This window comes from Penaeus vannamei, chromosome 36 (genome assembly GCF_042767895.1).
Source record: "Penaeus vannamei isolate JL-2024 chromosome 36, ASM4276789v1, whole genome shotgun sequence".
NCBI lineage: Eukaryota > Metazoa > Arthropoda > Malacostraca > Decapoda > Penaeidae > Penaeus > Penaeus vannamei.
This window is the reverse complement of record NC_091584.1, coordinates 12,639,409-12,658,088: the sequence shown is the minus strand read 5'-3', so window position 1 is coordinate 12,658,088 and position 18,680 is coordinate 12,639,409.

The following is an 18,680-nucleotide window of genomic DNA, read 5'->3' as shown; positions in this document are numbered from 1 at the left end:
AATAATAATGATAATCATGATGATAATGATTATAAAGATAATAATCATAAAAATGATGACAGTAATGATAATAATGATAATAATTATCATTCAGTCTATTTATAGTGAAATAAAGGCCAGAAGTAATAAAATCCCAAAATTCGAAAAAACGGCAAAATCTAGCGTATTACAGCCTATTCAGAAAAACGTCGAAAAAAAAACATTTTTGCTTTTTAATGGTAATTACGAGGATTTTAACATTAATTCAGGTAATTATGATGATTTCCATGATGATTCCTTTATTATCGACAATAATGATGATAATTATGATGATAATGACAATGATAATGACAATAATAACGATAATAATGATAAAGTCATGATTATAATGATAATCTTGATAATTACTGCAATAGTAGCAATAAGTAACTCTATTCAAATAATTTCCATACTAATAATAGCAATATAAATAATAATATCATTATCATTGTCATTATAATTATTATTATTGTCATTATTATTTCTAAGATCATCATTATTGCTATTATCATTATATAAATAGTTATAATGATAAAAATATCAATAATAATTAGCATAATAATTATTATAACTAATGATAATGGCAATAATAATGATAATCATGATGATAATGACTATAATGATCATAAAAATGTTCACAGTAATGATAATGATGATTATAATAATTATCATTCACTCCATTTATAATGAAATAAAGGCCAAAACTAATAAAATCCCAAAATTCGTATTTCAGCCTTTTGAGACAAACGTTGAAAAAACCCTATTCGCTTTTTAATGGTAATTATGAGGATTTTAACATTGATTCAGTTAATTATGATGATTTCCATGATGATAACTTTATTATTGACAATAATGATGATAATTAGGATGATGATGAGAATGATAATGACAATAATAATGATAAAGTCATTATTATAATGATAATCTTGATAATAACTGCAATAATAGCAATAACTAACTCTATTCCAATAATTTCCATACTAATAATGGCAATAGAAATAATATTATCAATGTCATTATAATTATTATTATTGTCATTATTATTTCTAAGATCATCGTTATTGCTATTATCATTATATAAATAGTTATAATGATAAAAATAGCAATAATAATTAGCATAATAATTATTATAACTGTAATAATGATGATAAGTCGAAAAAACGGCAAATTCTAGCGTATTACAGCCTTTTGAGAGAAACGTCGAAAAATAACCTTTTCGCTTTTTAATAGTAAATATGAGGATTTTAACATTAATTCAGGTAATTATGATGATTTCCATGATGATTCCTTTATTATCGACAATAATGATGATAATTATGATGATAATGACAATAATAATGACAATAATAACGATAACAATAAAGTCATAATCAATGATAATCTTGATAATTACAGCAATAATAGCAATAATTAACTCTATTCCTAAAATTTCCATACTAATAATGGCAATAGAAATAATAATAACATCATTATCATTGTCATTATAATTATTATTATTGTCATTATTATTTCTAAGGTCATCATTATTGCTATTGTCATTATATGAATAGTTATAATGATAAAAATAGCAATAATAATTAGCATAATAATTATTATAACTGCAATAATGATGATGATAATACTGATAATCATGATGATACTGACTATAATGATAATAATCATAAAAATGATGACAGTATTGATAATAATGATGAAAATATTTATCATTCAGTCCATTTATAATGAAATAAAGGACAGAAGTAATAAAATCCCAAAAGTCGAAAAAAACGGCAAAATCTAGCGTATAACAGCCTTTTGAGAGAAACGTCGAAAAAAAAACCTTTTCGCTTTTTAATGGTAATTATGAGGATTTTAACATTAAATCAGGTAATTATGATGATTTCCATGACGATTCCTTTATTATTGACAATAATGATGATAATGATGATAATGACATATGATAATAATGATAATAATGATAATAATCAGGATGATAATGACAATGATAATGGCAATAATAATGATAAAGTCATAATTATAATGATTTTCTTGATAACTACTGCAATAATAGCAATAATTAACTCTATTACAGAAATTTCCATACTAATAATGGCAATAGGAATAATAATAACATTATCATTGTCATTATAATTATCATTATTGTCATTATTAATTCTAAGATCATCATTATTGCTATTATCATTATATAAATAGTTATAATGATAAAAATAGCAATAATAATCAGCATAATAAATATTACAAGTGCAATAATGATGATAATAATAATGATAATCATGATGATAATGACTATAATGATAATAATCATATAAATGATGACATAATAATTATTATAACTGTAATAATGATGATAATAATAACTATAATGATAATAATAATAAAAATGATAATTTATAATGAAATAAAGGCCAGAAGTAATAAAATCCCAAAAGTCGAAAAAAAGGGAAAATCTAGCGAATTACAGCCTTTTGAGAGAAACGTCGAAAAAAAACCTTTTCGCTTTTTAATGGTAATTATGAGGATTTTAAAATCAATTCAGGTAATTATGAGGATTTTAACATTAATTCAGGTAATTATGAGGATTTTAACATTAATTCAGGTAATTATGAGGATTTTAACATTAATTCAGGTAATTATGATGATTCCTTTATTATTGACAATAATGATGATAATTATGATGATAATAACAATGATAATGACAATAATAATGATAATGATAAAGTCATAATTATAATGATAATCTTGATAATTGCTGCAATAATAGCAATAATTAACTCTATTCCAATAATATCCATAATAATAATGGCATTAGAAATAATATCATTATCATTGTCATTATAATTATTGTTATTGTCATTATTTCTAAAATTATCATTATTGCAATTATCATTATATAAATATTTATAATGACAAAAATAACAATAATGATTAGCATAATAATTATTATAACTGCAATAATGATGATAATAATAATGATAATCATGATGATAATGACTATAATGGTAATAATCATAGAAATGATGACAGTAATGATAATAATGATAATAATTATCATTCAGTCAATTTTTAATGAAATAAGGCCAGAAGTAATAAAATCCCAAAAGTCGAAAAAAACGGCAAAATCTAGCGTATTACAGAATTTTGAGAGGAATGTCAAAAAAAAAACCCTTTTCGCTTTTTAACCGTAATTATGAGGATTTTAACATTAATACAGGTAATTATGTCCCAAAAGTCGAAAAAAAACGGCAAAACCTAGCGTATAACAGCCTTTTGAGAGAAACGTCGAAAAAAAAACCTTTTCGCTTTTTAATGGTAATTATGAGGATTTTAACATTAATCAGGTAATTATGATGATTTCCATGATGATTCCTTTATTATTGACAATAATGATGATAATCAGGATGATAATGACAACGATAATGGCAATAATAATGATAATAATAATGATGACAGTAATGATAATAATGATAATAATTATCATTCAGTCAATTTTTAATGAAATAAGGCCAGAAGTAATAAAATCCCAAAAGTCGAAAAAACGGCAAAATCTAGCGTATTACAGAATTTTGAGAGAAATGTCGAAAAAAAAACCTTTTCGCTTTTTAACCGTAATTATGAGGATTTTAACATTAATTCAGGTAATTATGATGATTTCCATGATGATACCTTTATTATTGACAATAATCATGATAATGACAATGATAATGACAATAATAATGATAAGGATAAAGTCATAAGTATAATGATAATCTTGATAATTACTGCAATAATAGCAATAATCAACTCTATTCCAATAATTTCCATGCTAATAATGGCAATAGAAATAATAATAACATCACTATCATTGTCATTATAATTATTATTATTGTCATTATTATTTCTAAGATCATCATTATTGCTATTATCATTATATAAATAATAGTAATAATAATGATAAAAATAGCAATAATAACTAGCATAATAATTATTATAACTGTAATAATGATGATAATAATAATGATAATCATGATGATAATGACGATAATGATAATAATCATAAAAAATGATGACTAATGATAATAATGATGATAATTATCTTTCAGTCCATTTATAATGAAATAGAGGCCAAAAGTAATAAAATCCCAAACGTCGAAAACGGTAAAATCTAGCGTATTACAGCCTTTTGAGAGAAACGTCGAAAAAAACCCTTTTCAGTTTTTAATGGTAATTATGAGGATTTTAACATTAATTCAGGTAATTATGATGATTTCCATGATGATTCCTTTATTATTGACAATAACGATGATAATTATGATAATTATGACAATGATAATGACAATAATAATGATAATAATGATAAATTCATAATTTTAATGATAATCTTGATAATTACTGCAATAATAGCAATAATTAACTCTATTCCAATAATTTCCATACTAATAATGGCAATAGAAATAATAATATCATTATCATTCTCATTATAATTATTTTTAGTCATTATTATTTCTAAGATCATCATTATTGCTATTATCATTATATATATAGTTATAATGATAAAAATATCACTAATAATTAGCATAATAATTATTATAACTGCAATAATGATAATAATAATGATAATCATGATGATAATGACTATAATGATAATAATCACAAAAATGATGACAGTAATGATAATAATGATAATAATAATTATCATTCAGTCCATTTATAGTGAAATAAAGGCCAGAAGTAATAAAATCCCATGAGTCGAAAAAACGTCAAAATCTAGCGTATAATAGCCTTTTCAGAGAAACGTCGAAAAAAACCTTTTCGCTTTTTAATGGTAATTATTAGGATTTTAACATTAAATCAGGCAATTATGATGATTTCCATGATTATTCCATTATTATTGACAATAATGATGATAATTATGATGATAATGACAATGATAATGATAATAATAATGATAAAAATGATAAAGTCATAATTTTAATGATAAGCTTGATAATTACTGCAATAATAGCAATAATTAACTCAATTCCAATAATTCCCATACTAATAATGTCAATAGAAATAATAATAACATCATTGTCATTGTCATTGTAATTATTATTATTGTCATTATTATTTCTAAGATCATCATTATTCCTATCATCATTATATAAATAGTAATAATGATAAAACTAGCAATAATAATTATTATAACTGCAATAATGATGATAATAATGACAATCATGATGATAATGAGTATAATGATAATCATAATGACAAGGATAATGATGTTATTATTTTTATTGCCATTATTAGTATGGAAATTATTAGAATAATAGTAATGATAATAATGATGATAATAATTATCACTCAGTCCATCTATAATGAAGTAAAGGCCAGAAGTAATAAAATCCCATTAGTACAAAAAAAAAAATCCTGCAAAATCTAGCGTATTACAGCCTCACAAAATTCCAGCTAATGTAACCTAACCTCCATTAAACTAATTTAAAATAAACCTTATGTAAGAAAACGAAATTTGCAGTCTCCCGGTCAAATTTGAGCCTAACTTAACCAAACCCAACATAACCTAACCTCACCAAATTCCAGCTAATGTAACCTAACCTCCATTAAACTGATTTAATATAACCCTTATGTAAGAAAACGAAATTTGGAGTCTCCTGGTCAAATTTGATCCTAATCTAACCTCACCTAACCTAACCTCACCAAATTCCAGCAAATGTAACCTAACCTCCATTAAAATGATTTAATATAAAGCTTATGTAAGAAAACGAAATTTGGAGTCTCCTGGTCAAATTTGAGCCTAACCTAGCCTAACCTAACCTAACCTCACCAAATTCCAGCTAATGTAATCTAACCTCCATTAAACTGATTTCATATAAACCTTATGTAAGAAAACGAAATTTGGAGTCTCCTGGTCAAATCTGAGCCTAACCTAACCTAACCTTACCTACCCTATCGTCACCAAATTCCAGCTAATGTAACCTAACCTCTATTAAACTGATTTAATATCAAGCTTTTGTAAGAAAACGAAATTTGGAGTCTCCTGGTCAAATTTGAGCCTAACCTAACCTAACCTAACGTAACCTAACCTCACCAAATTCCAGCTAATGTAATCTAACATCCATTCAACTGTTTTAATATAAACCTTATGTAAGAAAACGAAATTTAGAGTCTCCTGCTCAAATTTGAGCCAAACCCATCCTAACCTAACCTAACCTCACCAAGTTCCACTAATGTAACCTAACCTCCATTAAACTGATTTAATATAAACCTTATGTAAGAAAACGAAATTTGCAGTCTCCTGGTGAACTTTGAGCCTAACCTAACCTAACCTAACCTCAACAAATTCAAGCTAATGTAACCTAACCTCCTTTAAACTGATTTAATATAAACTTTATGTAAGAAAACGAAATTTGGAGTCTCCTGGTCAAATTTGAGCCTAACCTAACCTCACCTAACCTAACCTCACCAAAATCCAACTAATGTAACCTAACCTGCATTAAACTGATTTAATATAAACCTTATGTAAGAAAACGAACTTTGGAGTCTCCTGGTCAAATTTGAGCCTAACCTAACCTAACCTTACCTAACCTAACCTCACCAAATTGCAGCTAATGTAACCTAACCTCTATTAAAATTATTTAATATAAAGCTTATCTAAGAAAACGAAATTTGGAGTCTCCTGGTCAAATTTGAGCCTAACCTAACCTTACTTAACCTAACTTAACCTCACCAAATTCCAGCTAATGTAATCTAGCCTCTATTAAACTGATTTAATATAAACCCTTGTAAGAACGCGAAATTTGGAGTCTCCTGGTCAAATTTGAGCCTAACCTAACCTAACCTAACCAAACCTCACCATGTTCGACTAATGTAAACTAACTTCCATTAAACTGATTTAATATAAACCTTATGTAACAAAAAAAAAGCGAAATTTGGAGTCTCCTAGTCAAATTTGAGCCTAACCTAACCTAACCTCACCAAATCCCAGCTAATGTAATCTAACCTCCATTAAACTGATTTAATATAAACCTTATGTAAGAAAACGAAATTTAGAGTCTCCTAGTCAAATTTGAGCCTAACCTAACCTAACCTAACCTAACCTAACCTCACCAAATTCCAGCTAATGTAACCTAACCTGCTTTAAACCTATTTAATATAAACCTTATGTAAGAAAACGAAATTTGGAGTCTCATGGTCAAATTCGAGCCTAACCTAACCTAACCTCACCAAATTCCATCTTATGTAACCTAACCTCCATTAAACTAATTTAATATGAACCTTATGTAAGTAAATGAAATTTGGAGTCTCATGGTCAAATTTTAGCCTAACCTAACATTACCCAACCTAACCTCACCAAATTCCAGCTAATGTAACCTAACCTCCATTAAACTCATTTAATATAAACCTTATGTAAGAAAACGAAATTTGGAATCTCCTGGTCAAATTTGAGCCTAACCTAACCTAACTTAACCTAACTTAACCTAACCTCACCAAACTCCAGTTAATGTAACCTAACCTCCATTAAACTGATTTAATATAAACCTTATGTAAGAAAACGAAATTTAGAGTCTCCTGGTCAAATTTCAGCCTAACCTAACCTAACCTAACCTAACCTCACCAAGTTCCACTAATGTAAACTAACCTCCATTAAACTGATTTAATATAAACCTTATGTAAGAAAACGAAATTTGGAGTCTCCTGGTTAAATTTGAGCCTAACCTAATCTAACCTCACCAAATTCCAGCTAATGTAACCTAACCTCCTTTAAAATTATTTAATATAAACCTTATGTAAGAAAACGAAATTTGGAGTCTCCTGGTTAAATTTGAGCCTAACCTAATCTAACCTCACCAAATTCCAGCTAATGTAACCTAACCTCCTTTAAAATTATTTAATATAAACCTTATGTAAGAAAACGAAATTTGGAGTCTCTTGGTCTTATTTGAGCCTAACATAACCTAACCTAACCTAACCTGACCAAATTCCAGTTAATGTAACCTACCTCCATTAAACTGATTAAATATAAACCTTATGTAAGAAAACGAAATTTGGAGTCTTCTGGTCAAATTTGAGCCTAACCTAACCTATCCTAACCTCAACAAATTCCAGCTAATGTAACCTAACCTCCTTTAAACTGATTTAATATAAACCTTATGTAAGAAAACGAAATTTGGAGTCTCCTGGTCAAATTTGAGCCAAACCTAATCTAACCTAACCTAACCTAACCTCAACAAATTCCAGATAATGTAACCTAACCTCCTTTAAACTGATTTAATGAAAAGCTTATGTAAGAAAACGAAATTTGGAGTCTCCTGGTCAAATTTGAGCCTAACTTAACCAAACCTAACCTAAACTAAACTCACCAAATTCCAGCTAATATAATCTAACCTCCATTAAACATATCTAAAATAAACCTAATGTAAGAAAACGAAATTTTCAGTCTCCTGGTCAAATTTCAGCCTAACCTAACCTAACCTAACTTAACCTCACCAAATTCCAGCGAATGTAACCTAACCTCCATTAAACTGATTTAATATAAACCTAATGTAAGAAAACGAAATTTGGAGTCTCATGTTCAAATTCGAGCCTAACTTTATCTAACCTCACCAAATTCCAGCAAATGTAACCTAACCTCCATTAAACAAATTTAATATAAACCTTATGTAAGAAAACGAAATTTGGAGTCTCATGGTCAAATTTGAGCCTAACCTAACATTACCTAACCTAAACTCACCAAATTCCAGCTAATGTAACCTAACCTCCATTAAACTGATATAATATAAACCTTATGTAAAAAAACGAAATTTGGAGTCTCCTGGTCATATTTGAGCCTAACCTAACCTAAGCTTACCTAAACTCACCAAATTCCATCTAATGTAACCTAACCTCCATTAAACTGATTTAATATAAACCTTATGTAAGAAAACGAAATTTGGAGTCTCCTGGTCAAATTTGAGCCTAACCTAACCTAACTTAACCTAACCTAACCTCACCAAACTCCAGTTAATGTAACCTAACCTCCATTAAACTGATTTAATATAAACCTTATGTAAGAAAACGAAATTTGGAGTCTCCTGGTCAAATTTCAACCTAACCTAACCTAACTTCACCAAATTCCAGTTAATGCAACCTAACCTCCATTAAACTGATTTGATATAAACCTTATGTAAGAAAACGAAATTTGCAGTCTCCTGGTCAAATTTGAACCTAATCTAACCTAACCTCACCAAATTCTAGCTAATGTAACCTAACCTCCATTAACCTGATTTAATATAAACCTTATGTAAGAAAACGAAATTTGGATTCCCTTGTCAAATCTGAGCCAAACCTAACCTAACCTAACCTCAACAAATTCCAGCTAATGTAACCTAACCTCTATTAAACTGATTTGATATAAACCTTGTGTAAGAAAACGAAATTTGGAGTCTCCTGGTCAAATTTGAGCCTAACCTAACCGAACCTAACCTAACCTAACCTCACCAAATTCCAGCTAATGTAACCTAACCTGCTTTAAACCTATTTAATATAAACCTTATATAAGAAAACGAAATTTGTTGTCTCATGGTCAAATTCGAGCCTAACCTAACCTAACCTAACCTAACCTAACCTAACCAAACCAAACCTCACCAAATTCCAGCTAATGTAACCTAACCTCCATTAAACTGATTTAATATAAACATTATATAAGAAAACGAAATTTGGAGTCTCTTGGTAAAATTTCAGCCTAACCTACCCTAACCTAACCTTACCTAACCTAACCTCACCAAATTCCAACTAATGTAATCTAACATCCATTAAACTGATTTAATATAAACCTTATGTAAGAAAACGAAATTTGGAGTCTCCTGGTCAAATATGAGCCAAACCTAACTTAACCTAACCTAACCTAATCTCACCAAATTCCAGCTAATGTAACCTAATCTCCATTAAACTGATTTAATATAAACCTTTTATAAGAAAACGAAATTTGGAGTCGCCTGGTCAAATTTGAGCCTAACCTAACCTAACCTAACCTAACCTAACCTCACAAAATTCAAGCTGATGTAACCTAACCTCCATTAAACTGATTTAATATAAACCTTATATAAGAAAACGAAATTTGGAGTCTCCTGGTCAAATTTGAGCCTAATCTAACCTAACCTAACCTAACCTAACCTAACCTCACCAAATTCCAACTAATGTAACCTAACCTCAATTAAACTGATTTAATATAAACATTATATAAGAAAACGAAATTTGGAGTCTCCTGGTCAAATTTGAGCCAAACCTAACCTAACCTTACCGAACCTAACATCACCAAATTCAAGCTAATGTAACCAAACCTCCATTAAACTGATTTAATATAAACCTTATGTAAGAAAACGAAATTTGGAGTCTGCTGGTCAAATTTTAGCCTAACCTAACCTAACCTAACCTAACCTAACCTAACCTCACCAAATTCAAGCTAATGTAACCTAACCTCCATTAAACTGATTTAATATAAACCTTATGTAAGAAAACGAAATTTGGAGTCTCCTGGTCAAATTTGAGCCTAACCTAACCTAACCTAACCTAACCTAACCTCACCAAATTCCAGCTAATGTAACCTAACCTCCATTAAACTGATTTAATATAAACCTTATGTAAGAAAACGAAATTTGGAGTCTCCTGGTCAAATTTGAGCCTAACCTAACCTAACCTAACCTAACCTCACCAAATTCCAACTAATGTAACCTAACCTCCATTAAACTGATTTAATATAAACCTTATGTAAGAAAACGAAATTTGGAGTCTCCTGGTCAAATTTGAGCCTAACCTAACCTAACCTAACCTAACCTCACCAAATTATTGCTAATATAATCTAACCTCCATTAAACTGATTTAATATCAAGCTTATGTAAGAAAACGAAATTTGGAGTCTCCTGGTCAAATTTGAGCCTAACCTAACCTACCCTAACCTAACCTCAACAAATTCCAGCTAATGTAACCAAACCTCCATTAAACTGATTTAATATAAACCGTATGTACGAAAACGAAATTTGGAGTCTCCAGGTCAAATTTTAACCTAACCTAACCTAACCTAACCTCACCAAATTCCAGCTAATGTAACCTAACCTCCATTAAACTGATTTAATATAAACCTTATGTAAGAAAACGAAATTTTGAGTCTCCTGGTCAAATATGAGCCTAACCTAACATAACATAACATAACATAACATAACCTCACCAAATTCCAACTAATGTAACCTAACCTCCATTAAACTGATTTAATATAAACATTATATAAGAAAAACAAAATTTGGAGTCTCCTGGTCAAATTTAAACCTAACCTAACCTAACCTCAACAAATTCCAGCTAATGTAACCTAACCTCCATTAAACTGATTTAATATAAACCTTATGTAAGAAAACGAAATTTGGAGTCTCATGGTCAAATTTGAGCCTAACCTAACCTAACCTAACCTAGCCTAACCTAACCTAACCTCACCAAATTCCAGTTAATGTAACCTAACCTCTATTAAACTGATTAATATAAACCTTATATAAGAAAACGAAATTTGGAGTCTCCTGGTCAAATCTGAGCCTAACCTAACCTAACCTAACCTGACCTCAGCAAATTCCAGCTAATGTAACTTAACCTCTATTAAACTGATGTCATATAAACCTTATGTAAGAAAACGAAATTTGGAGTCTCCTGGTCAAATTTGAGCCCAACCTAACCTAACCTAACCTAACCTAATCTCACCAAATTCCAGCTAATATAATACATACGTTTTATATTAAATCAGTTTAATGGAGGTTAGGTTACATTAGCTGGAATTTGGTGAGGTAAGGTTAGGTTAGGTTAGGTTAGGCTGAAATTTGACCAGGAGACTCCAAATTTCGTTGTTTTACGTAAGGCATATATTAAATCAGTTTAATAGAGGTTAAGTTACATTAGCTTGAATTTGTTGAAGTTAGGTTAGGTTAGGTTAGGTTAGGTTAGGCTCAAATTTGACCAGGAGGCTCCAAATTTCGTTTTCTTACATAAGGTTTATATTAAATCAGTTTAATTACATTAAATCAGTTTATATTAAATCAGTTTAATTACATTACAATTTGCTGAAGTTATGTTAGGTTAGGTTAAGTTAGGTTAGGCTCAAATTTAGCCAGGAGACTCCAAAGTTTGTTTTCTTACATAAGGTTTATATCAAATCAGTTTAATGGAGGTTAGGTTACATTAACTGGAATTTGGTGAGGTTAGGTAAGGCTCAAATTTGACCAGGAAACTCCAAATTTCGTTTTCTTACATAAGGTTTATATTAAATCCGTTTAATGCAGGCTAGATTATATTAGCAGGAATTTGGTGAGGTTCGGTTAGGTTAGGTTAGGTTAGGTTAGGCACAAATTTGACCAGGAGACTCCAAAGTTCGTTTTCTTACATAAGGCTGATATCAAATCAGTTTAATGGAGGTTAGGATACATTAACTGGAAATTGGTGAGGTGAGGTTAGATTAGGTTGGGTTAGGTTAGTCTCAAATTTGACCAGGAGACTCCAAATTTCGTTTTCTTACATAAGGTTTATATTAAATCAGTTTAATGGAGGTTAGGTTACATTAGCTGGAATTTGGTGAGGTTAGGTTAGGTTAGGTTAGGCTCAAATTTGACCAGGAGACTCCAAAGTTCGTTTTCTTACATAAGGTTTATATTAAATCAGTTTAATGGAGGTTAGGTTACATTATCTGGAATTTGGTGAGGTTAGGTTAGGTTAGGCTCATATTTGACAAGGAGACTCCAAATTTCGTTTTCTTACATAAGCTTTATATTAAATCAGTTTAATGGAGGTTAGGTTACATTAGCTGGAATTTGGTGAGGTTAGGTTAGGTTAGGTTAGGCTCAAATTTGACCATGAGACTCCAAATTTTGTTTTCTTACATAAGGTTTATATTAAATCAGTTTAATGGAGGTTAGATTACATTAGCTGGAATTTGGTGAGGTTAGGTTAGGTTTGGCTTAAATTTGACCAGGAGACTCCAAATTTTGTTTTCTTACATAAGGTTTATAATAATAATAATGATGATAATTATCATTATAATCCCCATCTATAATGAGAAAGAGGCTAAAAGTAGAACAATCCCAAAAGTCGAAAAACCGGCGATGTCTAGCGAAATACAGCCTTTGGAGAGATGAGTCGAAAGGATGATTATGATGATCTTAGCAATAATTCTGCTAATTATGATGATTTTGATGATAACCGAATCAATAATGACAATAATGACGATAATAAGGATAATTATGAGAGCAATTAGGACATTAATTATGATAATTATACAATGATAATTATAATGATGATTTGCCTAATAATTGCAATAATAGCAATAATCGACACTATTCTAATGATTTTCCTAATAATAATAACGACAATGATAACAGAAATTATAATAGAAGTAATTATAACACGGCTATTATTGTTTTTATAATCCTTATTATTGTTGTTATTATTTCCAGAATTATCATTATTGTCATTATCATTATTAAAATAATTATAATGATGAAAATGACATTAATAATTAAGATGATGATAATTATAATTACTATATTAAGGCTGATTAGGGCGATAATGACAGTAATGATAATAATGATAATGATAATGACATTAATGATGATAATTATCATTATAAAGCCCATCTATAATGAGAAAAAGGCTTAAAGTAGAAAAATCTCAGAAGTCGAAAAACCGGCGAAATCTAGCGAATTACAGCCTTTGGAAAGATTAATTGAAAACCCCCCTTTTCGAGTTTAAAGGATGATTATGATGATCTTAGCAATAATTCTGCTAATTATGATGATTTTGATGATAACCCCATCAATAATGAGAATAATGACGATGATAATGATAATTATGAGAGTAATTAGTACAATAACTATGATAATAATTATACAATAATAATTATAATGATGATTTTCCTAATAATTGCAATAATAGCAATAATCAACACTATTCTAATGATATTCCTAATAATAATAACGACAATGATTACAGAAATAATATAAGAAGTAATTATAACACGGCTATTATTGTTATTAAAATTCTTATTATTGTTGTTATTATTTCCAAAATTATCATTATTGTCATTATCATTTTTAAAATAATTATAATGATGAAAATGACATTAATAATTAAGATACTTATTATTATAATGACTATATTAAGGGTGATTAGGGCGATAATGACAGTAATGATAATAATGATAATTATCATTATAAAGCCTATCTATAATGAGAAAAAGGCTAAAAGTAGAAAAATCCCAGAAGTCGAAAAACCAGCGAAATCTAGCGTAATACAGCCTATGGAGAGTTGAGTCGAAACCCACCCCTTTTCGAGTTTAAAGGATGATTATGATGATCTTAGCAATAATTCTGCTAATTATGATGATTTTGATGATAACCCCATCAATAATGACAATAATGACGATAATAATGATAATTATGAGAGTAATTAGGACAATAATTATGATAATAATTATACAATAATAATTATAATGATGATTTGCCTAATAATTGCAATAATAGTAATAATCAACACTATTCTAATGATTTTCCTAATAAAAATAACGACAATGATAACTAAAATAATAATAACATAAGTAATTATAACACGGCTATCATTGTTATTATAATCCTTATTATTGTTGTTATTATTTCTAGAATTATCATTATTGTCATTATCATTAGTAAAATAATTTTAATGATGAAAATGACATTAATAATTAAGATGATGATAATTATAATGACTATATTAAGGGTGATTAGGGCGATAATGACAGTAATGATAATAATGATGATGATAATGACAATAATGATGATAATTATCATTATAAAGCCCATCTATAATGAAAAAAGGCTAAAAGTAGAAAAATCCCAAAAGTCGAAAAACCGGCGAAATCTAGCGAAATACAGCCTTTGGAGAGATGTGTCGGAAACTCCCCTTTTTCGAGTTTAAAGGATGATTATGATGATCTTAGCAATAATTCTGCTAATTATGATGATTTTGATGATAACCGAATCAATAATGACAATATTGATGATAATAATGATAATTATGAGAGTAATTAGAACAAAAATTATGATAATAATTATACAATGATAATTATAATGATTATTTGCCTAATAATTGCAATAATAGCAATAATCGACACTATTCTAATGATTTTCCTAATAATAATAACGACAATGATAACAGAAATAATAATAAAAGTAATTATAACACGGCTATTATTGTTATTATAATGCTTATTATTGTTGTTATTATTTCCAGAATTATCATTATTATCATTATCATTATTAAAATAATTATAATGATTAAAATGACATTAATAATTAAGGTAATGATTATTAGAATGACTGTACTAAGGGTGATTAGGGCGATAATGACAGTAATGATAATAATGATGATAATGACAATAATGATGATAATTATCACTATAAAGCCCATCTATAATGAGAAAAAGGCTAAAAGTAGAAAAATTCCAAAAGTCGAAAAACCGGCGAAATCTAGCGAAATACAGCCTTTCGAGAGATGAATCGAAAACTCCCCCTTTTCGAGTTTAATGATGATTATCTTAGCAATAATTCTGCTAATTATGATGATTTTCATGATAACCGAATCAAAATTGACAATGACGACGATAATAATGATAATTATGAGAGTAATTAGAAAAATGATTATGATAATAATTATACAATGATAATGATGATTTGCTTAATAATTGCAATAATGCCAATAATCAATACTATTCTAATGATTTTCCTAATAATAATAACGACAATGATAACTAAAATAATAATAGAATTATAACACGGTTATTATTATTATTATAATCCTTATTATTGTTGTTATTATTTCCAGAATTATCATTATTGTCATTATCATTTTTTAAATAATTATAATGATGAAAATGACATTAATAATTAAGATACTGATTATTATAATGACTATATTCAGGGTGATTAGAGCGATAATGACAGTAATGATAATAATGATGATAATGACAATAATGATAATTATCATTATAAAGCCCATCTATAATGAGAAAAAGGCTAAACGTAGAAAAGATCTCAAAAGTCGAAAAACCTGCTTAATATAGCGAAATACAGCATTTGGAGAGATGAGTCGAAAACCCCCCTTTCTCGAGTTTAAAGGATGATTATGATGATCTTAGCAATAATTCTGCCAATTATGATTATTTTGATGATAACCCCATCAATAATGACAATAATGACGATAATAATGATAATTATGAGATTAATTAGGACAAGAATTATGATAATGATTATACAGTGATAATTATAATGATGATTTGCCTAATAATTACAATAATAGAAATAATCAACACTATTCTAATATTTTTCCTAATAAAAATAACGACAATGATAACAGAAATAATAATTGAAGTAATTATAACACGGCTATTATTGTTATTATAATCCTCATTATTGTTATTATTTCCAGAATTATCATTATTGTCATTATCATTATTAAAATAATTATAATGATGAAAATGACATTAATAATTAAGATAATGATTATTATAATGACTATATTAAGGGTGATTAGGGCGATAATGTCAGTAATGATAATAATGATGATGATAACAATAACGATGATAATTATCATTATAAAGCCCATCTATAACGAGAAAAAGGCTAAAAGTAGAAAAAACCCAAAAGTCGAAAAACCGGCGAAATCTAGCGAAATACAGCCTTTGGAGAGATGAGTCGAAAACCCCCCTTTTTCGAGTTTAAAGGATGATTATGATTATCTTAGCAATAACTCTGCTAATTATGATGATTTTGATGATAACCCCATCAATAATGACCATAATGACGATAATAATGATAATTATGAGAGTAATTAGGATAATAATTATGATAACAATTATACAATAATAATTATAATGATGATTTGCCTAATAATTGCAATAATAGCAATAATCAACACTATTCTAATGATTTTCCTAATAATAATAACGGCAATGATAACAGAAATAATAATAGAAGTAATTATAACACGGCTATTATTGTTATTATAATCCTCATTATTGTTATTATTTCCAGAATTATCATTATTGTCATTACCATTAGTAAAATAATTATAATGATGAAAATGACATTAATAATTAAGATAATGATTATTATAATGACTATATTAAGGGTGATTAGGGCGATAATGTCAGTAATGATAATAATGATGATGATAACAATAACGATGATAATTATCATTATAAAGCCCATCTATAACGAAAAAAAGGCTAAAAGTAGAAAAAACCCAAAAGTCGAAAAACCGGCGAAATCTAGCGAAATACAGCCTTTGGAGAGATGAGTCGAAAACCCCCCTTTTTCGAGTTTAAAGGATGATTATGATTATCTTAGCAATAATTCTGCTAATTATGATGATTTTGATGATAACCCCATCAAAAATGACAATAATGACGATAATAATGATAATTATGAGAGTAATTAGGATAATAATTATGATAATAATTATACAATAATAATTATAATGATGATTTGCCTAATAATTGCAATAATAGCAATAATCAACACTATTCTAATGATTTTCCTAATAATAATAACGGCAATGATAACAGAAATAATAATAGAAGTAATTATAACACGGCTATTATTGTTATTATAATCCATATTATTGTTGTTATTATTTCAAGAATTATCATTATTGTCATTATCATTATTAAAATAATGATAATGATGAAAATGACATTAATGATTAAGATGATGATTATCATAATTAAAATAATAATGATAAAATCATAATTATAATGATAATTTTCATAATTACTGGAATAATAGCAATAATTAACTCTATTCCAATATTTTTTATACTAATAATGGCAATAGAAAAAATATCATTATCATTGTCATTATAATTATTATTATTGTCATTATTATTTATACAATTATCTTTATTGCTATTATCATTATATAAATAGTTATAATGATAGAAATAGCAATAATAATTATCATGATAATTACAACTGTAATAACGATGATAATAATAATGATAATCATTATGATAATGACTATAATGATAATAATCATGAAAATAATGACAGCAATGATAGTAATGATGATAACAATTATTTATTCTATTTATAATGAAATAAAGGCCAGAAGTAATAAAATCCCAGAAGTCGAAAAAATGACAAAATCTAGCGTATTAGAGCCTTCCGAGAGAAACGTCGAAAAAAAAACTTTTCGCTTTCCAATGGCAATTATGATGGTTTTAACATTAATTCAGGTAATTATGATGATTTTCATGATAATTCCTTTATTATTGACAATAATGATGATACTTCTGATGATAATGCCAATGATAATGAAAATTATCGTGATAAAATCATAATTATAATGATAATTTTGATAAATACTGCAATAATAGCAATAATCAACTCTATTCCAATAATTTCCATACTAATAATGTCAATAAAAAAATAATAACATCATTATATTGTTATTATATTATTATTATTGTCATTATTATTTCTAAGATCATCATTATTGCCATTATCATCATATGAATAGTTATAATGATAAAAATAGCAATAATAATTAGCATAATAATTATTATAATTGCAATAATGATGATGATAATAATGATAATCATGATAATAACTATAATGATAATAATCATAAAAATGATGATAGTAATTA